This window comes from Erinaceus europaeus, chromosome 18 (assembly GCF_950295315.1).
Source record: "Erinaceus europaeus chromosome 18, mEriEur2.1, whole genome shotgun sequence".
Taxonomy (NCBI): Eukaryota; Metazoa; Chordata; class Mammalia; order Eulipotyphla; family Erinaceidae; genus Erinaceus; species Erinaceus europaeus.
Window position 1 is genome coordinate 53,032,846 of NC_080179.1, and position 25,278 is coordinate 53,058,123.

Below are 25,278 nucleotides of genomic sequence, written 5' to 3' on the forward strand. Positions count from 1 at the left end.
GCATACTAGTTATTTCAGTATACATTATTAATACGGAGGCATCTGTCATTAGATACCACTGCTAACAATAATGTCCTAAAAACCTGGTCAACTGTCTTTACCTTGAGAGGCTTTACCTTCCAACAGGTTTACATGGTAGGTAATTCCCAGGTCATTACAGCTAGTTTAGATCCTAGTCAAGAAATGTTAATTTTAGAGACCTGCTTCAAGACTGAGCTATACTGGCTCCACTTTTGAATCATTTATGTACATGCTTGCTTTCTCTTTGCTTATAATACGAACAGCTTAAGAAATGTGAATTATGGGAGTCGAGCAAGGACCGGCGTAAGGATCCTGGTTCGAGCCCCGGGCTCCCCACCTGCAGGGGAGTTGCTTCACAGGTGGTGAAGCAGGTCTGCAAGTGTCTATCTTTCTGTCCCCTCTCTGTCTTCCCTCCTCTCTCCATTTCTCTTTGTCCTATCCAACAATGACAACATCAATAGCAACAACAATAATAACTACGACAACAATAAAAAAACAAGGGCAACAAAAAGGACAATAAATAAAAATAATTTAAAAAAAAGAAATGTGAATTATGTGTGATACCTTAAGTATTCTCTTTGGTCTTTGGCTTACTCTTCAGAATATTTTTGTTCCTGATCTTAACTTCTCTGATTTTCTGGGCAGAAGGAAACATAGTGTAGCAGAAAGATTATGGACTTTGGAGCCAGGAAAATATTGGATTTGATTTTGAATCTGATCCTAATTCACAGAACCTCTTAGTGGTCAGATCAATTCACTTTTCAAAGGTTTCTTCTTCTATAAACTGAGCATGATTTGTTAGCAGGAAGCATATAATTTGGTAACAGGAAATACATAGAGGTTAGTAACAGTTGCTGAGAAACAGTGGACTTAACAATGTGGTCATGCTTTCTAAGTCGAGAAATCAAGCTATGATACATAAAACAAATATATGGAAAGTGGAGGAGGAAAATGGAGCTCTAGGAGATAGTACACCCAGTAGAGTGCACGCTTTACTGTGCCAAAGGACATGGGTTCAAGCCCGCCCCCCCCCCCCCCCCCGGTACTACATGGGAGCATCACTCAAGTGGGAATTTACACTATACTAAAGCAATGTTACAGTATCCTTCCCCCTTCTCTTTGCATGCCTCTCCCTATCTGCCTTTACCTTTCTCTGTTTTTCATCTTTGGGTGGGGGAAGAGTCCACTGGGAACCTTGGAATTATGTGGAGATAAAGGTCCAGAGAAGCCCTGGAAGTAAAACAAAACAAGTGTAGGAAACTTAGCAATACAAGTGTTACATTGTAAAGTGATTCCTAACACTTTTCTTCTTTTATTCTAACACTAAAAGGTTAAAAGTATCGAACATGCTAAGAGTTGTTCTTTATAGGTCAGCACGGCATTAGCAATCAGTTGACATGGCTTTCACTATTGAAATATTATTATATTATTTATTTTACTCTATGTTTATAATGATATCTCTCCTGAGAGGCCATGATGAAATATATAACTCCACCCTACTCAGCATATTTATGTCTATACCCTTTAGCAATTATTAATATAAATTACAATTTTAACTGTAAAAAAACTTAGATAGTATTAAAATATACATTGAGGTATAAAATACATTTTAGGGGCTATGTGGTGGTGTATTTGGTTAGGTGCACACATTACAGTGCATGAGGACCCAGGTTCAAGCCCCTGGTTCCCACCTGCATGGGAGAAGCTTCACAAGTAGTAAAGTAGGGCTGCAGGTGTCTCTGTCTCTTACCCTCTCTATCTTCCCCTCCCCTCTCAATTTCTCCCTGTCTCTATCCAATAGTACATAAATAAATTTAAAAAATAAAGTGTACTTGATATTTACAATGTACAAATAGTGTCCAGAGGGCTCATAAAGTTCAGGGGCAGAAGGGAGAAGAAGAGGGATGAGATCAATTAATTGAGCACTTACTATATCTTGGGCTTTGCCAAGTAATTTATGTATATTTCATTTCATCAAAAATAGGCTCATACAGCAGCATTCACCATGCCCATAAATAAAAACTCAAAGTTAAATGGTTTAGTTTCTTGCACAAGGTACTGAAACCATTATTTATATACATAGATAGACTATATATATGGTAGAGGTCAGGCAGTGGTGCACCCAGCTGAACACATGTGTTACAGTGTGCAAAGAACCAGGGCCCTTGTAACCTACCTGCAGGGGAAGCTTTTCAAGTGGTGAAGGAGCCTGCAGGTGTCTCTCTTTCTTCTTTATCTCTCCCTTCCTTCTCAGTTTCTCTCAGTCTCTATTAAATAAATAAATTAATAAAATAAAAAATATACATGATACATTTAGTTGTGTTAGATAGTATGCACATATATGAATATTAGAAACTGATGCTTTACTTTGCCTCCACACACATACTATTGTATAATAAAAATAACCTTGAAAAAATAGCCACCTGTAATTCCCTCTAAAGATTGGGCCCACAAAGTTTAGATGGTTGATGTCTTTCAGGAAACTCTAGGCAACATAGAGGCACAATTACTAAACAGCAAAATGATCGTAATTAGAATTTTTACCATCTCCATCTAAAATACAAATAATCCTGGCCACCAGATGTCACCATTCTTCTATTTCCCTCCCAGTGCCCAAATAACTTGAGATATTTTTTCTTTCAAGGGAGTGAGGGAAACACCAGACACTTCCTGACGTTCCTAGGATTTCTCCTAAAAGTCTTATTAACAAGAATCATGCTGTACGTTTGGATTTCCTTGTGGTTTTCTGAACATCATCAGGAGAGTTTCTGGTAGGTTAGGCTCAAAGTAAAAGTTGGGGGCTTATCAGTCAGGAAGTGTTACTTTTCTCCAGCTTAAAGTTAGAGGGAAGAGTGAACTAAAGTCTCTAGAACTTAAATGTCGGAGAGGCCCTGGAGTGTATTTTAAGACCTAGAGTTGGGAGACCTCCCTAACCTGCTGGGTGATTGACAGCTGCCTTACAAAAAGTGGGAGTAGAACTAAGACATTTCTGGGGTCTAAAAGTGTCCATCTTTTTCACTCTTTGTATGCCTTTGCTGTAGGAGGGTGGGGAGTGGGGTGGGTGCTCTAAACCTAAGAAATGGGATACCAGGGACAACAGTAAGAAGGGGTAAAGTTATCCTGCAGGGAAGGTCAGACAATGTTGATGCAGTGACTCACGTGCAATCCATATAGTTATAAACCTGTTCACCTCACAAAGCCTAGGTAATCCATGAGGCCATTTCCTTTCTATTCTAGATAATATATAAGAAGTAGCTATAATACTTAGTAGTGTAAATGTTCAGCGTTCTCTTTCCAGAGGTTTATTGGGATTTAATATGTCTTGTCAGTAAGTATTCTTTGTGGTGCCTTCAAAGGGCATGAGATGTGCTTTCTTTTTGAATTTACAATGTTCAGCAAGCCTGTCCATAGTGTTCATAAAATCCAGACGCAGGAGAGAGGGCAGAGAAAAAGAGATGGGATTTATTTATTGAGCATTTATTGTGCATTAAGAATTGCCAAGTACTTGGTGCATATTTTATCTCTTCTACAAAAAACAACCTCATATAGCAACATTTGGTGTGCTCATAGATAAAGAACTCAAATTTCAATGGATAAGTTTTAATAATTAATTATCTCAAGACTATATGGCCTCCTAGACTGCCTTCTGTAAAGGAAGAAACAGGTTCAGGGCACTCATTCAAGTTTCCTGTCGCTTTAGAAGGCAGAGCCCACAAGCACCCCGTTCACTGGGCTTCACTGCTCAGAAGGCCTTTGGTTCTTTGAGGCCAGGACTGCATCATTCTGGAGGATGCATCGTCATATCAGTGTTTGCACGCCGCCCCTGACCTTGTGTGAATGTTATTGATGGCCGCGATTAAACTGTCTTCCTAGCTCCATTCTCCCCCTGGGTTGCGGAACCCAGAGGCTGGAAGAAGTCCTCTTGGGCGGTGTTGAGAGTTTGCAGACGGCCCCTGAGAGGCTGGGGCGTTTCGAATTGGCTAATACTCTGCCAGGGAGGGCGGGGAGTTTGCCCCACGTCCCTGGCCGGAATCCCTTCCCTGCGAGAGCCCAGAGACCCGCGAGGGGAAGTTGGAGATCCCGGGCTGGGGAGGGCTGGAAACAATTGCACACAGACCTCTTTGCTGGTGGGCCGACCCCGGCGGAGCTTCTCGGTGGTGCCTGGGCTGAGTGTGGACGCGCCGTGCGCGGCCCCGCCAGGGCTGGGAGTTTGCAGACTGTCCCTGCCGGGCCGGCTCGGCAGCGGCCCTGCGGCTCCCGCGGCTCCCCGGGAGCACTCGAGCCCAGGTAGCCGCGCTGCAGGTTCGGGGCGCTGCAGACCTTGCGCCCCGCCGCCCCTGGGCCCGGGAACTGGGGCACGCTCCCGACTGCTGCTGTAGCCCAGCCAGGAGGTGAGAGCCGCTGGGTTGAGGCGGTCTCGGCGATGCTCGCCATGCTCACCGGGAGGGATGCGGGGGTGGGGTAGGGGGGCTTGCACCCAGGCTCCGGCCCGTTGCCGCTCGGCTGCCTGCGCGGCTGCTCTCCGCGCGGGACCTGGGGGGGAGGATACCTCCGGGGACTCGCCTGGAGGTGCCTACCTGCTCCAGGCAGCCTTCTCTCTAAGGGAGACTGCAACCCCCACACCGACCCCCTCATACCTCCCATGGCAGGTGGAGAGGAGGCTTGTAGGGATTTCACGGGGTTTTGGTGGCCAGGGCTGGGGAGGAGTGGCGCACGCGCGCGCGCGCGCGTGTGTATGTGTGTGTGTGTGGTGACAGATGGGCTTTCGGTCCACTGAGCAGCTTGGTGGGCTCTTTGCGGGTGTGGATCTGGATGTGGGTCCCCGGGATCCACGCGGGGTACGCGGGGTGGGACGCAGGGTGGGACTCAGCCACGGGCCAGTGGGGTGGAAGTAGGTGATAGCTTGGCCCCGAGCCCTAGGGGGAGAGGGGTGAGGCGGGAGGGCAGGAGGGCGGGAGGGTTTAGGGGCCTGGGAGGGCCTGGGTGTCTTCCATCCCTTGGGAGGTGGTGGCAGGTCCGCGATCCCGCCGCCCAGCTCCGCTAGGCTGCCAGGCTGGAGAGGCTGCGGGGAGCGCACAGCCCACACCCGCGCACAGTCCTGGGGAGCATGCTCAGTGAGGCCCTGGGAACTTCCTGCCGAGTCGCCGGGCGCCCCGGCCCCCCTCACCCTGTGGCTGCTAAAGTTGGGGGCGGCTAGGCGCGCGGATGGGGTGGGGCACGGCTTGGCATCCGCTGGTCTGCAGCTCTCTCTCGCCCCTGGCCCTGCGCCTCCAGCCCGCCGCGCTCACGGCTGGGAAACCGGGAGGTGGATGCCGCCCGCCCCCCCCCCCCCCACAAGGCCAGTTCCAGGGGGCTGGGTGGTCAGAGGCCTGTAGACGCGCCGACTGCCAGGTGTGCCAGCCCGACTGCCAGGTGTGGCAACCCGGCTCTAGGGTCACCGCACACGGAACCCGCAGGGTAAGCAGGTTAGGTAGAAAGGGGGTGTGTGAGAACAGGAGACATTAGGCTCACACACTCGCTGTCACATAGAAAGCTGTAGTTTCAGAGCCACGCGGAAAAAGAAAGAGGTGGCATTTGCATTGTCCAGCCTCGTTTCCAGCGCCTACTGGATGCTCAGCATAGCTGCAGAAGTTGGGGGAACCAGGCAGTGGAGATGCCCAGCCAGAGTCCAGGTGAAGAGCCTGGAACCCTTGGCACACCGTCTTCAGGCTGACAAATGCCACTGTCTGCACCTGGCCTCAGCGACCCGCTTTAGGGAGACTGGGCACCTTTGAGGTTGCTGGGGGGAGTTGGGGAGCGTCAAGCTGAGGCCGGTTTGGTTGGGATGGTGAGGGCACACCTGTGAGCACTTGCAGGATCTCATTGTAACGCAGGGGTCTCTGGTGCTGCCTCTCTTCCCCATTCATTGTCTAGACCTGAATGTCTTGGTTGGTTTTTTACCCACTGGAGTCATCTCAGTCTGAGCCATGATTGGGACTTCTTTTTCCTTGATTGGGGAAGAAATTACAAAGCAGGCGTGTTTGTGCTGGACAGACCACCACAGATCTATCTGTTTTGGTGAGTGTGTTTTCACAGACCCCCTTTCTCCTTCCTACAATTTATTTTTGTTTTTCTGGACTGAGGCAGCCCCAGATTTGTTTGGCACTGTTAACGTTAGAGCAGAACTCTCATTTCTAGAAGGCTTAGTTGTTGGTTGTGCCCAGCTTTATGTCTGTGTAAGCAGACTGAAGTGGGTGAGCAGACAAAATGAAGGAAGAGGAGAAGGAGTGACCTTTTTGTCCCTTCTAGGGAGGGACTGGTGAGAGAGAAGAGGGAAAGGGCACTGCTGATAAATGACTATGACAGAGCTGGTGCCTGGACATTAAATGCGGGCTTTCCCTTTCATCTGCTCCTTTGTTCCTATCTGCCTTCCAAGTCTGGGACACTTGTGAAAGGAGTCACTATGAGAAGGAGCCTGCAGTCCTGGTTAGGGGCTTTGCAGAGTTTGCACTTCATGATAATTCGCAAGCAGCTCTATGGATTGGTTGTTAAAACAGACTGCAAAGGTGATACTGATGTGGTGTGTAGGGGAAATGCAGGGTGTCCAGCTCTACCAATGGCATCTGGTCACTACAGATAACTATTACCAAAGCAGCTTCTGGGCTCTTGGGTCTCCTCAGCAGTGCACATTTCAAGTGCTTTGTGTTTGGAAGTGTGAATACAGCATTCAATTTTATATATTCACATATCCATATAGTTGTTTTTTAACATAAAGAAGCATGTGCATATGTATCTGCATATGCAATGTTCTTTGGTAACATCTTGGAGCTGAAAGGAATCTCAGGAGATCATAAGAATTCAAATATTCTCCCTTTCTATTGAGTTTTCTCTGTTTAAAAATAACCAACCAGCTTTCCGCCCAGTTGGCTTTTCAAAGCTTTGAAATGCTGGAGAGACCTTTGACTCCTCCCCTGAGAAGTGGCTTCTTAGTATCCATTCTATATGTCACTCTAATCTTTGACATAACTTAACTAATATTCCATATGGCTCCAGATTTAAGTCACTGCACTCACCCTCAGATGGATTTTTGGAAGAGGACATCCAGAGGGGCTAGTGCCCCCTGTAGAGACACCTGGAGAACTGCAAAGAGCACCTATCAGTAAGATTTCATGTCTTTTGGGTTGAGGACTTCATATCCTTTGAAATTCTGGTCATTAGGCGGGATTTGCTTTGCTCTTTCACTGGAGGATTAAAAAATATTGGGCATTTATTTTATCTTCTCCATATACATCTTGGCCTTGTGGCTCTAGGAAGGTAAGGCGGTAGTTGGAGGTAGCATTCTGTTCTGCATTATGTTCTCATGATAGGCCCTAGGAAAGCCTGTGCTGTCGGAGATTGTTAGGGTGGATGTCAACATTTAGGGAAGTGTTTCAATGTCAGGTGAACAATTAATGGTAATTTTGGCTCAAATGTATATGTTCTAGAATCCAATGCTTAAAAAAAGGAGAGGATAATTTTATATGTCAAAGAGGGTACAAATGTGGGTGACATCTGAGAGCTTTGGGTGAAGAATAAGTTTGGGACTTGTCTGTGCAAGTTTTCTTAAGCAGCCTTTAAAGTTAATAATTGCTTTGACGTATAGAGTCAGTCTTAATAACCCTAATATGACTATACTTTTATTATTATTTTTTTGTCTCCAGGGTTGTTGCTTGGGCTCGATGCCTGCACTACGAATCCATTGCACTTAAAGGCTATTTTTTCTTTTTTATTGCCCTTGTTGTTTATCGTTGTTGTTGTTGTTATTACTGCTGTTATTGCTGAATAGGACAGAGAGAAATGGAGAGAGGAGGGGAAGACGGGGTGGGAGAGAAAGATAGACACCTGCAGACTGGCTTCACTGCCTGTGGAGTGACGACCCCCCTACCCCCCTTGCAGGTAGGGAGCCAGAGGCTCGAACCAAGATCCTTATACCAGTTTGGTGTGTGACTATACATTTTTAAGCTTTTTCCTCTCCTCCTCCTCCTCCTCCTCCCTTCGTCGTCCTCCTCCTCCTCTTCTCCTCCTTCTTCTCTCTCCACAGTTTAGTCTAAGCAGTCCCTTTACTAGTTCCACATCCTGTGTCAACATTAAAATTCTGAGCTTGTTTGTTGACCTTGACCTAACTGCAGGTATACTCCCTGGATGTTTCTCCAGCATCCTCTGAGCACTACACTGTGTTAGTACAAGGTATAAAGATGTCCTTCTTCAAAATTGCCTTCTCACTTTTAATTATCTGACCTTCTCTTTCAGCAAGTTAATGCAAAGTAATAGCTCTTGGAGGAATGCCAGTGGTGGGTCCCAGTGGCCATAGTGCTGTAACCAGGTTCTCAGCTAAAAGAATTGGGACTTCAGCTGCATTTGCCTATTAGAATTGTTTTATTTGTTTGCTTGTTTCATCACCATTAGATGTATCATTTGTTAAGTTTGCCACATCTAGAAGGCTATATGCTTGAAAAGAGCTGGAGGAATCATTTTATTTCTTTTTCTTTTTTAAATTGCTACCAGGGTTATTGCTGGGGCTCAGTGCTGGCACTACAACTCTACTGCTCCTGGTGGTCATTTTGTTCTTTCTATTTCTTTTTTTAATTAGATAGGATAGAGAGAAATTGAGAGAAGACGGAGAGATACAGAGAAGTAGAGAAAGCTAGTCACTTGTAGATCTGCTTCACTGCTCTTGAAGCATCCCCCTTGCAGGTGGGAGTAGAGGCTCAAACCTAGATTCATGTGCTTAACTAGGTATGCCAACAACCAGCCCCTCACTTTATTTGTTCAAAACTGCCACAGCTCTCTTGGGAAAGATAACAGGGATATTTCTATTAGGATGTTTTCTCCCAGTCTTTAAAAAAAAAAATCCAGATTGGGGTTGGGGGTCAGGCAGTAGCACAGCGGGTTAAGTGTACATGGAGGGAAGAACAAGGGAAGTTCAAGGACCAGTGGCATAAGGATCCCGGCTCCCCACCTGGGGCAGGAGTCACAGGCCATGAAGCAGGTATACAGGTGTCTGTCTTTCTCTCCCCCTCTCTGCCTCCCCTCCTCTCTCAATTTCTCTCTGTCCTAGCCAACAACAAAACAACAATGACAACAATAATAATAATTAATAACAACAACAACAAGGGCAACAAAATGGGAAAAATGGCCTCCAGTAGCAGTGGACTTGTAGTGTAGGCACCAAGCCCCATCGATAACCTTGGAGGCAAAAAAAAAAAAAAAAAAAAAAAAATCCAGATAGGAAAGCATATAAGCAGTCCTGGCTAGGTTTGGTGGAAGCAGTTCTTGTAAAGTGGCATCATCACTGCCATGCCTGTTCTTATGCCTGCTGGGCCTTAACCAATCACCTGGCTGGGGTCAGTACCTGGGATGATTAAGGAGTATGTCTGAATCACAATTCCCATGAACTCAGGAATGAGTTGTATACAAGTAGTTTATTACTTGGAAGAGATAAGTACTGCTGTTTGCTATTGATTTACTTAAGAAAATGTCAACACTTCAAGGTTGACCCTAGAATAAGAACAACCTCACTTATTCAGCATTCCTGTTATTTTTTGTGGTTGGCCCTTGAGGGAATGTGTGCCACCCACCCATCCCTGTGAGAGCCTTGCTCTTTAGTCTTGTAGTTCTTAACACGACTGCTCAGAAGAACTGTCATGCCAGGGAGATGCATTTTCTAAGTAATCCAGACAGAGAAGTCTTCCACTGAAATGGTTCTGATCAAGTTCATATTTCTGTCCATCTCAGGAGCATTTTGTGTTGTTGGTCATTACAGAGACTATGTGTCTTACTTGAGAAATGGGAAATCAACTGGACAAGAAAACAGGATGATGATAACTAAAATTTTATTTTCTGTAATTGACACAATTCCAGATACTTCTTTTGTATGTCACAATCTTCATTACAATGTAGAGGTGGATACAGGTGTTATCCCCAGTGGGAGACCAGTACCTTGTGAGTTTATAAGAACTGATCTAAGGCAGGGGTGATAGCATAATGGTATTCCCTGGACCACCATAAGCCAGAGCTAAGCAGTGCTCTGGTAAAATTAAAATGAAAAAAAAAATGAACCTAGGGCTGGAGAGGTAGCATGATGACTATGCAAAAATGCTTTAGTGCTTGAGGCTCCTATGTCCCAGGTTCAATCCTGAGCACCACCATAAGTCAGAATTGAACAGTGCCCTGGTTCTTCTTCTTCTAGCGTTTGCCAGTGCCCTGGTTAAAATAAATAAGTCTAAAACAGAAGACCTGGTCAGTGTCATGCACAGCAAGCTGCAGGCAGGATGAGGATTGGAACCTTTGCCATCAAGGCCCAGAATCTCTCTTATTTGCAATGTGCTTAGCTGTTAAGGCTGTGAAGCTTGCTGTGTACTAGCCAGCACCTTTTAACCAAAGTTAACCAAACCAAAGTTAAGAGGAGCCTTAGACATACAGAGGTTGAAAGGGGTTTCTGGGCCATTTCCCTGGAGCTCCTCCTACTTTTTTTTTTTCTCTGAATGAGGTCATGGAGATGAGAAAAAATAGAAGTCTTACCAGCAGGTAGCAGGTGCCTCAGTTCTGATCATAGGTCCCACTAGAACAAATCATAACAACTGATTACAGATAACAATTGATAACAGATGTGAGCTTGCTTCTTCTTCTAGCGTTTGCCCTTCTTCCGTAGCCAGTCAACAGTGTCAGGTTGAGCCTGATGTAAAGTTTCGAGACCTCCTTTGAATCTGGAGAGGTGGCAGTCATTGAGCTTGCTATGTTTATAGCAGAGAAGTAGGAAGAGAATATGTTTTATCACTTGGCATCTATCCCTTCTACTACTTTTTTATTTTTTAAAAATATTTATTTATTTATTCCCTTTTGTTGCCCTTGTCATAGTTATTATTCTTGTTGTTATTGATGTCGTCATTGTTGGATAGGACAGAGAGAAATGGAGAGGGGAGGGGAAGATAGAGAGGGGGAGAGAAAGATAGACACCTGGTGACCTGCTTGTGAAGCGACCCCCCCTGCAGGTGGTGAGCCAGGGGCTCAAGCAGGGATCCTTACGCCAGTCCTTGAGCTTTGTGCCACATGCGCTTAACCCTCTATGCTAATGCCTGACTCCCCACTTCTACTACCTTAACTTTTCATGGGACTTCATCACTAAGATTTAATTGCTCTGGCCTACTTTTTAAGATAGAGACAGAAAGGGAAAAGCTACATCACTGAAATTTCCCAAAGTGCTTTGTAGGTTGGACTCAAACCTGGTCACATGTATGCCAAAGTAGGAACCCTCTCAGATGAGTTACCAGGTGAGAACTCTGAGTGCCCTCATACTTAACTATACCTCGATACTGGTGGAGAGCAGGTGGGAATGCCCAAGCATTCCTTTTTGTTCTCTAGATGGTAGAATTTTAGCAACTGACGTGCCTTTTGAGTGTTCTTCCTCTGGTCACCTTTTACACTTAATATCTTAACACAGGATTGGGGAGGGACATCCACAGCATAATAACTCACTTGGATAGTGCACCAGGTTTCAGCCTGGCCCCTACCAAATTGGAGGAAATTTTGGTGCTATGTTGTTTTGTTCTTTCTCTGTGTCTGTCTATCCAAACTTTGAAGTTTCAGTGATGATAAAAAAAAAAAAAAGCTGTCAGGGGCAGATTTTATATTCATTCTTAAATTCTTCCTCCCTCTGCGTCTCAGGGCTCCTAACCCCTCTCACCCTTTTAGAGCATGGGGATGGACCATAGGTGACTTAGCAGAAGTGCCAAAACTATTCCCTAACCTTTTCAGTGTAGTGCCTCTGAGGACATTCTCACAGAGTCTGTATAATCCTAGAAAGACAGCTGGGATCTTGTAAGACATTCCTCTGACTACAGGGATTATTATACATTGTAGAATTTTCCCCCTGGGCATACCAGGAAGCATAATTTCCTTTCACTTTCTTTTAATTTCAAAATTTTTTTATTGTGAAATTCTTGTTTTCTAATAAAGTCTGAGAGCTCTTGTACTCAGGTCTATTTTTTAATTCAAGTAACTGCATTAAAGCATTGAATAATTTTCAAGTGCTTGCATCATTAAAAATAAAAATCTATACACACACACACACACACACACACACACATATTAAATTTACCACGGAAAGTCCAGTTCTAACCTTCACCATACAGTTGACCCCTCTTATTCATTTGTCATGTTCCCTTTCACTTTCTCTTCTGATAACCACTAACTAGCCTTTGATATGTAAGATTATTATTATTTTTTGCATTATTTAGTGCATTCACTTGTTTTGTTTATGCAGTACATGGGTGCAATTTTATGGCACTTGCCTTTTTATTTGCATTCTTACCTCTTTGTGACTCTATATGTCTCTGGTTAATAAATCTACTCTACTCAAGGATAATAAAGTTTAGCACTACACAGAAGAGTTAGGCTCAGTTGTAATAGGTTCAGCAATATGCAAATGAAAAATGCATTAATTCTGCTTATCTGATCACTTTGAGTCTCAGTTCTTATGTTGGAGAGAGGAGTTGAATGAGTTCCAAGGGAGTCGGGCTGTAGCGCAGTGGGTTAAGCGCAGGTGGTGCAAAGCACAAGGACCAGCATAAAGTTCCCTGTTCGAATCCCGGCTCCCCACCTGCAGGGGAGTCGCTTCACAGGCGGTGAAGCAGGTCTGCAGGTGTCTATCTTTCTCTCCCTCTCTCTGTCTTCCCCTCCTCTCTCCATTTCTCTCTGTCCTATCCAACAACAATAATAACTACAACAATAAAAAAAAAAGAATGAGTTCCAAGTTTGCTCAGTTCTAATGTTGTATATTCTATGCATGTGACAAAGGATATGTAGTATAAACACATATAATTACCTTATTGGATAGAACAAGAGATTGAAGGAACATTTGAGTTATTATATATATATCTGTATATATATATATATATATATATATACACACACACACACACATATATATGTATATATATATTTAATGAGAAATAGTACAGGGCTAGATGGTGGCACAGCTGGTTGAATGCACACATTACAGTGTGCAAGGATACAGGTTTTAAGCCCCTGGTCCTTACATGTAGAGGGAAACTTCATGAATGGTGAAATAATACTACAGGTGTCTCTCTCACTCCCTCTCTACCTTCTCCTTCTCCCTCCCTCTCGTCTTATCTCTGTCTCTGTCTAAAATTAAATAAAGTGTCAGTGAGAGGAGCTCTGCTGTGTCATATCCTTTTCTAAGGATTTAACCCAGGCCTCACTAATGCATATTCTGAGATCTATTGGTCCTGCTGACTGAGCCATTTCCCAGGTCCCTCAGCTTATTTTTGCCTTCGCTGGTAGACTCTTCTTAGTAGACAGTTGAAATTCTTACCTAAGAAGAACCAACCCCTTATTATCATTATCTTTTGGGATGTTTATTTTTATGTTTGGAACTAAAAATCCCTAATACTTACTTTTCAGCCTAGAAATAGCCTGCTTCTCAGGCGGGGCAGTGGTCCACCTGGTACACATAGTGCTATACAAAAGGATACTCTCGTGGACAGGCCCGCTCCCCACCTGCAGCAGGGAACGCTTCACAAGTGGTAAAGAGGGTCTGAAGGTATCTAGCTTTCTCTCCCTCTCTCTGTCTGCCTATCTTCTCTCAATTTCTCCCTGTCCTATCTAATAATAAATAAATAAATAAATAAATAAATAAGGGAAAAAATGGCCATCAGGAGTGATGGATTTGTAGTGCTGGCACTGAGCCCCAGCGACTGGAGTCCAAAAAAGAAACATAAATAACCTGCTTCTCTCAGTAAAGCTATTTCTGCTCTCTGAGAAGTTGAGATTCAAAGAGCAGAGGATGAGCACACTGGTAGACTTTTGTGGTTAAGTGTGGTAGTTTCCTGAGGAGAGTGAGCTGTGTACTCAACCATCTGGGTGCGCCTCTGCCTGGCCCCTTTCCTGAGGCTAAGTGCACTGCCACAAGCTGGGACACATTCTGTTTACGTATCTCCATGCTTGCTTCACTATGAAACAACTACAGTGAAGAAATAGAGAATTTAACACTCTCTTTGCAGCTGCTTAAAAAAAAAACTGTTACTTTTAATTCCAATTTACTAGTGTTCATGCTGATGATTTTTAAAAAATAACCAATTCTTTCTCTTATGCATTTTGTTTAGGAAAGTGCTATCTGTCTTTTGCAAAGTATGACCTTCTGCTTTCATCTTCTTAGTACTATTTAAATAAAATATTTCTGGTTGGCATATTTCCTGCACCCCTCTCTCCCATACTTTTTCAGAGCTACCAATTGTAGAAAGTGTACTAAATGTGTATGTGTGTGTGGGTGGTTTGGGAGGTAAGGGGCACTTTCCTTCATCCCCTGCTCCAGTAATGTTTATCATATGAGGACTCCCTGGTCGCACATGAGAACTTTGTGAACACAGCTTCAAGTTCCCCTGTGCATTTGAATGGCTTTCTCTCTTTGAAGATGTTCTTAGCTTCAGTGATTAAGAATATTACAGTTTCTCCCTTCTCTCATCTAGGTGATTTCTGTTGTTTTTGCTGGACTTAAAGACAGCACTTTAAAAAAACTGAGAGACCAGGATATTACCTCATTATATCAGTATTAATACTAGTGCCAGTATTGAACCTGGGGCTTCACCTCCATATGGTATGCGTTCTACTTGTGCCTGCCCCCTGGATAGCATTTTTATGCACATTATATAACATGTAATGTAATCTTTTTCTTTTTTAAGTTTTCTCTTGTATACTCATAATTCCTCGTTTGTTCTTTTGATGTCCAGTGAGCTTTGTGGAAATGTTTAGCAGCTAAAAGCAACTGGTTAGTTAAAGCAACTAAAAGCAACATGGCCTTAGTTGTTAGAGGAAGGTTTGGAGCTGTAGTGACACTGGATATTCCAGCTCCATGCTAGGGCCTGACACTGAGTCATGTGAACAGTCTAGTCTGGCTACTTAGCATCACAGGTAAACTGACTCCAGTTGGTGAGATCTCTCCAGTGAGCTCCGTGCATATCAGTTCACTGCTCTATAATTCCCCTTTTCTATCTGTGAAACAGTTTGTTTCTTAGCATCTACTTAAACATTTTACTGATTTCCCATTGGATTACAATTTTATAAAATTTTGTACGTGCAGCTTCATATCTCTATGTGTACAAGGGGCAAAGGCCTCACAGTACCTACAGTATCAAAACAATCCTTTATCAATTCCTTTTTTTTAAATATGGACATATTGACAAAACTATAGGATAAGAGGGGTACATTTCCACACAGTACCCAGCCCCAGAGCTCCATATCCAATCCCTGCCCTTGGTAATCTCCGTTCCCTTTTCCCTCTTGTAATCACCATATTTAAAAGAAGATTAAATAAGTATTTGTTATGTTTGCTGCTTGTTTGGCTTTGGTTATTTTATGTATGTATGTATGTATTTATTTATATGAAGCCACATGAAAGCTTTCTTTTTTCCCTTCCTTCCTCCCTACCTTTCCATCCTTCTTCCCTTCCTTCCTTCCTTTCTTTCTTTTTAGATTTTATTTATTTATTAATGAGAAAGATAGGAAGAGAGAGAGAAGGAACCAGACATCACTCTGGTACATGTGCTGCTGGGGATTGAACTCAGGACCTCATGCTTGAGAATCCAGTGCTTTATCCACTGTGTCACCTCCCAGACCACTCTTTTTCTTTTTCTTTTTCTTTTCTTTTCCTTTCCTTTCCTTTTCCTTTCCTGTCTCTCTCTCTCTCTCACACTCACTTTCTTCATTTTTCTTTTTTTTTCCTCTAGGGTTATCTCTGGCACTCTGTGCCTGCACAAAGAATCCATTGCTCCCGGTCGCCATTTTTACCATTTTTTTTTCTTTCTATTTTTTACTTGACAGCACAGAGAAATTGAAAGGGGTGGAGAGATAGGGAGAGAGAAAGATAGACACTTGCAGACCTATTTCATTACTGATGGAGTGTACCCTCTGCAGGTGGTTGTGGTGGGGGGGCTTGAACCCAAGTCTGTGTGCATGTTGATAATATGTGCTTAACCAGGTGTACCATTGTCCAGCCTAGGCTTTGGTTGTTTATACTAAGCATAGGAGTGAAACTATCCTGCAATTGTCTTTTACTTCCTGACTTGTTCCACTTAGCATAACCACCTTAAGCTCCATCAGTGTTGTTGTGAAAGGTACAATTTCATTTTTCAAAATAATCGAGTCTTGTTATCAAATGGCAAGACTTATTCACTGCTTGAAGTCCAGTATTGAGAGACCAGAGTTGTTATGATGAAAATGAATTTGTTCAAATGTTAACTTGAGAAGAAGGCATAGTCACATCAAGTGATTGTGGGCCATCTGCATGTCTTCCTTGGAGGAGTATCTATTCGTATCGTTTGCTCTTCTTTTTGTCTTTAGTGAGTTTTTTTTGTTATTCAGTTGTGTGAGTGGGTTCCAGTGGTATCTCAAGGTATCCATTCCTACTGGAAACTCTAATAAGAGAGAATTCATTTCCTTGCCCTACTTGTAAAAGGCTACATGCAGCCATAGGTTTTACTTCCTACTTCTGATTTCAAAACCTGCCATGTTGAGCTGAATCATTGTCCCTTTGCCATCAGGATGGCTCTCTGTCAGCTGGGAAAGGTACTTTGATTTTAGGGATCTGTGTGATTAGATTGAACCCACCAGGATAATCCCGGATAATCTCTTCATATCAAATCCTTAATGTAATCACATCGTCCCTCTAAGGTTACATATTCATGGCTTTCAGGGATTAGGACATAAATATCTTTGGGGACCTTTTTTCTCTCTACCACAGTTTTCAGATCTCTTTGTTTTTCATTCTTCTATAAAGGAACTCCCCTTTTTTCTGCCACATAATTTTGCTGTTAGAGGAACTATGCCTATTTCCTAATTCATCATTTTTGTGGGATTTCTACTCATTGTGAAGTTATGAGTTCTGTTATGGCTAGACCTTGAGTTGTGCATGTTGTTTTGGTATATGAATTGTCAGCAGTCTTACTATTGACTTTATACTGCAGAATCCAAAGTGTAATGGAAACTTGACTAGGTTCACATAACCAGAGGTGATGGAGCCAGTGGAAAAAGTGAACCTTATTGATGTCAAGGCCTGTGTTCTTTTCACTCTCTTAGAAGTGATAATAATAATAAAAGTCAAAAATAATAATAATGATAAATGGTAACAGGGACATTGAAAAGATTAAAGTTTCCTTGACTCCGCCAAGGTGATGACAAACACTAAAGTGTTTGCACACTTAGCCCAGATTAATGGTCTCCCTGTATCCACTTTTTGCCTGGTAATTTTGCAGTCCTCACTCCTTTCCGCTAAATGGATTGGCTGTGTGACTCCTTAGGCCAGTGAGACATTAACAAATGCTGTGTAAATAGTTTCAAAGTGCCTTTCTGTTTCTGATGGCCTTTTGCACAGACGAATTTGATCTCCCAGGCTCCTGTCACTGTCTTGAGAACAGGCCAGCCCAATGGCGAGGTCTGAGGAACACATGGGGGTGAGCCAAACAGTGTCAGCTGCAGCTCTTTTAGAGTCAATCCCCAACCTGAGTGATGCTCAGGGTCTTCTTACACACCTGGATCACCAGAACTACTCAGCTGAACTATAATGTAGTGAAAATAATTGAGTTGTGGGGAAGTTTGTTATACAGCAATTGCTAGCTGACACACTGTCTACAACAGATGTTTGAATAGTATGACAAATATTTTCATTGTCCTCTTGGAGATTAGTTTGGGTTATTTGTTACTTTCTTTTTTTCTCTTACTAGTTTTTTTTTTTTTCTCTTACCGTTATTTAACAATGGTCTAACTGATTTTCTTCTAATATTGTGCATTGGACAATGGAAACTTAAGAGTTTTTATGATTTTTATGATAGTAGCTACATTTTCAAACTATTTGCTAATCCCAGTATGGTGGCTTTTGATCTCTAAATATAATAAGAGTTGCACACTGGTTCAAGTCACACATATGTATAACAGTTTCATGAAACATTCCTTACCCATTACTACTGCTGTCCTCTGATGTTTTCTATTCTGTTGTATTCTATTTCACATCATTAAAAAAAAAAACTGGTCAGGAAGCAGCACTGTGGATACCTGCCCATTTTATAAATCATAATTTTATGGAAAGACACTCCTATTTGTTCATGGATTGTTTGTGGATGTTTTCATGTTATAATAGCAGAGATGAGGACTGTGACAAGATTACTTACCCTGCAAAACCTAAAGCATTTACTACTTGTCTGGAACTTGGAGAATAAGTTTTCTGACCCTTTTATTAAATTGTCGAGCCTCAATGGATTTTTAAAAGATTTATATAATTTTACAAGTGTCAGACAGAGAGAGAAAGAGTAAGAGAGAGACCAGAGTACGTCTTAACTATGGCACATGGGGCATACTTGGGATTGAACCTGGGACCTCTCAGGCATGCAAGTACAGTGTTTTTTCACTGAGCTATCTCCCTGGCCTCAACTTCCATTGTTCACGTGACTTTTGCTTCTACTGATACCCTTCTGGAAAATAAACAAATTTGGCGGATGTTGAAAGAAACGTTTTCTGTGCCATACTCCCAACTTTCATTCCTCCCCCAACTTCTATTTACTTAAATTCAACAATTATGTTTTACTATTTAACAATATGCTTCATTGGTTTATATAGGAAACTCTTCAAGCATTTATAAAATGTTTCATTATTAGCAGTATTATGCTCTCCCTCTTAATTTAAATTAGACTTTCTTATGGGAGCTAGCTAGAATTAAAGTGGACACAAAATTCCATTCAAGTGCTAATTATTTATTCATTAGATTCTAGCGGTGCCTTCTTTGTGATATAATGGACTCCATTAGCAGGAGAGGTAGAGACATAGTGATCTTGGTTTCTTTTAGAACACCTTTCTGGCAGTTGGTTCTTATTACCACATTTCTGAATTAGAGTGATATTATTTCTGAACATAATAACACTTGAAGATATTCAGTTATGGACTTCTGAAGTTGAAAAGACTTTGGAAAAATATCTTTATTTCTAAGACCTAATTGGGCCCTTATAGAGCAAACTTCTCTAGTATCTAAAATTTCCAGGCTTCTCCAGGAAGAACACCAATGTTAGTTATTGGGTGACTGAGGAGGTTGGTGAGCAGGAACCAATGTAGAAAAGGCTTCCAAATAATCTGGATCTACTTAGTTTTTTAGAATCAGAAATTCGAGGCCATAGTTAATTGCTGGCTCATTTATTTTGTGTCAGTGAAAATGGAATCAAAATAAATGAACTTCAACTGTAGTAAAACCTGAGGAATGTTCCCTACATAGACAGGTTCTTGGACATTAGAATAAATTCTCCTGATCATGTTGAGATTAGCTACCACCCTTAGTTTAAGTGGATGGTCTTCCCTGTAGCTGGGTGGCCATTTGTAGTTAGTATTCTTTTAAGATGATAGCAACAGACACTCTTCAACATTGTGAGAGTTGAGACAGGAGCTACAAGCTGACTGGAATCTGGCAACAAGACCCTTGGAACCTCAGTCCCCCTCCCCCCACCCTTGCCTGACTTTTTGCTTCTATTGACTTGGTGCTTAATTTGCCTCTCTGCCTTGTTCTCTTTTCTTCTTTCCTTTTCTTTCCCTTTCTCTTTTTCCCTTTCCCTTTCCCTTCCCTCTCTTCCCCTCCCTTCTTTCTTTCTTTTTTTCCTGTTGAAAGGATGAAATTCTAGGGAATGCTACATTTTCAAGTTCCAGCTTCCTGAGGAGTATCTGCTCAGTGACCCAACTTGGAGTAGAAATGGGGTACTCTAGACACTCCATCCATACTCCACTCTGTTCATAGTGTCTTGATCTCTTCCTGACTTGCCTTTCCCCAGGACTATCAGATATGTGTGGGGAGGGTGTGGGTCCAACTTCCAACAGATTTATTTTCTTTTTAGACCTGGTGGAAATAATTGAACTTGATTTGCCCTTGGTTTATTCTTTTATACAGGAGGAAGCATACTTTGCAAACATTCCTCAGACAGAACTGTATTGATCAGTAAAAGACACAGGGTACATTTAAAGCAGAATGTACTGATGATTTGAATCCTAAATGGAAGTGTGATTTCTGCTCCAGAGTTTTCAAGTGGAGAAAAAAATACCACATTCGTTCTGCAGGGAAATTCCCTAGATACAGACCAACTCCTGTTTTCTGCTTTGTATGCTTCCAAGATGCATAATCATCTAGACAACTCTAAGAAGTACTTTATTGCTTGAGAAATGTGTTGCAGAAGTGGACACAGGGTTTTCCTGTTACCTCATGGCCTGCAGGGGGAGGGGCATACTCTGTGTATGGGCTTTGTGTGGGGCTAGGTAGCTTCATAATGTTCTCCATCTCAGTTGCTACCATGCCACCTGGTGAGTCCCGCTTACTGGGGTGTTGAGCCAGAGCTGTAACTGGATTTCTAGGAGTAGCACCAGCCATTTTCTGTTGAGTGGAAAGACTGCCATCATAGGAAACCCACAGACAGCACTGTTCCTCTCTGTTCTCCAGACACAGAGTCACTGTTTGCAACCATGTGCAGCTTTTTCCTCTCCCAGCTTCTAAGTCTATATTTAGAGCATAAAAATGCTGAGTATTTTCTTTCTAATTCTCTTGAAGTTGGTCATGGGAAGGGATCTTAAAGACATTTAATATTAATATTTTGGACAGCCATTTTCAGCTATAACAGAACTAATAATTTTTCATTTTTTGTTTCAAAAAATATTATGCTAAAAAGTGGGTTTTAATAAAGTCGATTTTTCCTCTTCACTTTCTGCTGAGCTTAGTCATTGATTAAATTCCTCACTGAGAAAAAAACCCGTCCCCTCCTTTCAAGGAATTTGGAGCAGCTTCATTACATGATACTGTCACTACTTGTATCAGATTAAAGAGAACATATTGGCATTGAAGAAGATTATCAGTGAGGCGACAGCATCTCATCTTTTTAACTTTTGCAAAGGGGAACAGCAAAATTCTTTTGCTTCCTAAGTTGCTGACCTCTGTGACAGATATATGTGCAAGTCTGTGGACTGTATTTAGCCTAATTTTTAATTTTTAAAAATTTCTTTATTGGAGGATTAATGTTTTACATTTGACGGTGGATACAATAGTTTGTACATGTATAACATTTCTCAGTTTTCTACATAACAGTACAACCGTCACTAGGTCCTCTGTCATCCTTTTTGGACCTGTACTCTCCCCACCCATCCACCCACCCCAGAGTCTTTTACTTTGGTGCAATACACCATCTCTAGTTCAGGTTCTACTTGTGTTTCCCCTTCTGATCCCATTCTCTAATTTTTAATTTTGAGCAACTGTCCTACCATTGGATTGGTAAGCTGTGTGTTTGTATGTGTGTGGCGATGAGAAAACAAAAAATTTATTAAATTCATTAAACAAGTGATAGTTAACTCACTGTTTAAAATTTTATTTGTTTGTTTTTTGCTACCATGGTTTTTGCTTGGGTTCAGTATCTGCATGACAAATTCATGGCTCCTGGTGGCCATTTTTTCTTTCTTTGTTTATTAACTAGGACAAAGAGAAATTGAAAGAGGAGAGGGAGAAATGGAGAAAGAGAAATACCTGCATATCTGCTTCACTGCTTGAGAAACGTCACCCCTGCAGGTGGGGAGTGAGGGCTCAAACTTGGGTTCTTGTCCATAGTTACTATGTGTGCTCAGCCGGGTGCACTAGCACTTGGGTTCTTGTCCATAGTTACTATGTGTGCTCAGCCGGGTGCACTAGCACATGGGTTCTTGTCCATAGTTACTATGTGTGCTCAGCCGGGTGCACTAGCACTTGGGTTCTTGTCCATAGTTACTACGTGTGCTCAGCCGGGTGCACTAGCACTTGGGTTCTTGTCCATAGTTACTACGTGTGCTCAGCCGGGTGCACTAGCACTTGGGTTCTTGTCCATAGTTACTATGTGTGCTCAGCCGGGTGCACTAGCACATGGCTCTTCAAAGTGTCTTTTAATATCCTGAGACTCCCTTGGCCCCGAATCTGAGCCACATTCACTTGGCTTGTTTTTCATGGAGGTTTGGTTTGGGATAGATTTTTATCTTCACTTTATCTTTGTGGAGAGAATAAATGAGCTCTGGATGATATAGAGCATAGGAATTTAAATATCCATCTGTGATTCATCTCCAGGTCAGATAAATGAGAGAATTAATTTTGTAGCTGCAAAATAATATATACTGATCCCTTTTTATATATCTTACCTTGCAAAAAGGGCAAAATGCAGATCTTATCTTCAAACTAATGATCAAGAAATTAGATCTCACAAAGTAACACTTTTCTGCAAGCGTGGACCTCTGTTACTTGTAGTGGCTGCTCTTGAGTGCTTATCACAAACCTGGAAATTGTTCCCTTATTTTCATTCAACAAAAGTGAAACTAAGGTATGGAGAGTTAAGTGTTTCATGTGCAGTGGCATATATAACTATGAGATGCCCATATATTTTTTCAAATTTGAATACTTTTTTTTTTATTATTGCTGGGGCTAGGTGCCTGCATGGTAAATCCACTGCTCCCAGTAGCCTTTTTTATCTTTATTTTATTTGATAGGGCAGAGAGAAATTGGGAGGGAATGAGGAGATAATATATATATATAGAACAGAAGAGCAATTCTGCTTGGACTGTGCAAAAGTTCCTTTGGTGCAGGGACTAGGAGATAGCTCACCTGGTAGAATGCACACCTTATCATGTATGAGGATTTGGGTTTTAATCCCTAGAATCACATATCGTCAAGGGAAAGTTCTCTGGATGCTGGAGCAGTGCTATTGTGTCTCTCCTTCTGTTTCTGTCACTTTGTCTCTTCCTATATAAAATTAAAAGGGAAAAAGAGAACTTTACAGGGAGCAATGAAATCATGCAGATGTGAGGCCCTGTTATCACATGGGTGGTTCAGGGGTAGAATTCTCGCCTGCCAGAAAACAAAGCTCCTTTGACAAGAGAAACATCGATTTGAGGTCTGCCTGTCTTCCTTCCTTCCTTCCTTCCTTCCTTCCTTCCTTCCTTCCTTCCTTCCTTCCTTCCTCCCTCCCTCCCTCCCTCCCTCCCTCCCTCCCTTTCTTTCTCTCTTTCTTTCTTGCCTCTAGGGTTATTGCTGGGGCTCTTTTTTTGCCTCCAGGGTTATTGCTAGGGCTCGGTGCCTGCACTACAAATCCACTGCTTCTGGAGGCCATTTTTTCCCTTTTGTTGCCCTTGTTGTAGTTGTTATTGTTGTCATAGCTGTTGTTGTTGGACAGGACAGAGAAAAATCGAGAGAGGAGGGGAAGACAGAGAGGGGGAGAGAAAGATTGATACCTGCAGACATACTTTGCTACATATGAAGTGACCCCCTGCAGATGAGGAGCTGGGGGATTGAACCGGGATTTTACGCTGGCCCTTGTGCTTTGCGCCATGTGTGTCTAACCCACCGCGCTACCACCTAGCCCTGAGGTCTTCTTTCAAATAAAAAGTTTTGATTTTTTTTGAAAGGTACTTAGTTTTTCTTTTCCTAAACATTTTTTTTTAAATGAGTCTACATTAGTACCTACAATATGGACAAAGTAAAACTCATAAAACCTCATATATAGCTAGCCTCACTTAATAACCTAGTTGTTTGGACTGCTGAGAATTATGACTAATTACTGTTATGGCGATATACTAGAACTTTGGTTATGGAAAACAGCAGCACAGTGACTCAGCTTCACATATATCATCTTGTATCACTTCTCCCAATTTCAATGTCATTCCCACAGTTGGTAGGTGTATATTATACTAATGTTTGTCTATATATCTGTACTTTATTGTGCACTGCATAGTACATTTATTTCCTCTGATTTTTTTTTATTGTGGTATACTACTGAACACATATTTGAAATATATTTTAAATGCTATAAAGGATATAGTGGTGATGTTAGACTATCTAAAGATATGTGACAAACTCACTAGTAGTATACTATGTCTGAGATATAGGTAAGAGATGGTTCCTTGTTTGAGGAAAACAGCCTGGTAACTAAGGAAGGATTATGTGTGCAGGGCAAAGATCTCCATAGCTTGTGACTATTAAGATACAGCATGGTACAATGAATTCTTCTGCAGCAGAGTGTGTAGATAAAAATATTTCTCTTAATTTTAGCACTCTGTCCATGACTGTTATCAAGGCAAATTTATATTATATTTATAATCATTACTATGAGGTATTAACATAAAATTCCAACAGTGGAATATATTACATCCCTGGTATTAGATACTGTGGCTTGTGCATCTGTGACAAAAGTGTGAACACAACCAGCAGAGGTGCAGGCAAAGATAGATGGAGTTGAAGGTACGTACAGCTGACATTTCAGCTCAACCAGCAAATGTAATAAAGAACATCATATGGCACTCCAGTATTGTTTCATCATGTATTGTTCTGTAACTGCCTTCTAGGCTAGTTGAGGTATGAGAGTAAAAGCTTGCTTTACTTGGAAATAAGATGACTACAGAGCATGAAACAGAGCATACAAAGAAACAAAAGATTGAGAGGGCTAAGGAGATGATTTATGTGGCTTGCAGTACATTTTTGCAGTTGAAAATGCAGACAGAGTTGTGCAGTCTTGGCTAATGAGAATCTAGAATCTACTTGGAATCAGACAGGAGACATCAGCGGAGGAGTCAGGAGATCTGGGTGCTAGTACTTTGCCCTATCACTTATTGGTGTGTTCTCTGTCTCTCCTATAAAAATGGGTGAGTCAGGTCAGATGTTATCCAGTGTGACTTAAACTCAATAGGTCTTTGATACTGAACTACTGAACCATCATTGTAGGTAGGGTTCAACAGTGTGACTCAGTAGATATTTATTGAGTACTTATGTGTAAGGTGAAGGCAACACTTGACACCAGTCCCCATGTCTAGGATGGGGCCCTGTCAGAAATACTTCCTTTGCTCCAGTGATAAAACAAGGAGCTCTTTTATGCAAGACTTTTGTGCCTGAGGTTCCTAGGTCCCAAGTTAAATCCCCAGAACTACTATAAGCCAGAGCTTAGTAGTGCTCTGGTAAAAATGCAATGTGATGCAGTACAGTATAGTATAGTACAGTAAAATAACAAAATTAGAGCAGCTCTTATAAAGCATGTGTTACGTTCCAGGCAATATACTTTCTTTCTCCTCCTTATGTTTGATTAGTGATTTAATATTGATTTACAAGTTAGTGAGATAATACGTGTATAAGTCCATATAGTTCTCACCACCAGAGTTCTGTGTCCCATCCCCTCCATTGGAAACTTCCCTTTTGTTTCTCCCTATGTG

At 42.1% G+C, this 25,278-nt stretch overlaps 1 protein-coding gene across 4 annotated transcripts in view; it reads left to right on the top strand.

The window, feature by feature from the left end:
- Window positions 1–4,047: 4,047 nt before the first annotated feature.
- MGAT5 (alpha-1,6-mannosylglycoprotein 6-beta-N-acetylglucosaminyltransferase) overlaps window positions 4,048–25,278 on the top strand; it is a 361,514-nt gene continuing 340,283 nt past the window's right edge. For all 4 annotated transcript variants that reach the window (XM_060178023.1, XM_060178024.1, XM_060178027.1 and 1 more), the window contains exon 1: window positions 4,048–4,412. The gene's annotated coding sequence lies outside the window, so the exon portion shown is untranslated. The remainder of the gene's footprint in view (window positions 4,413–25,278) is intronic.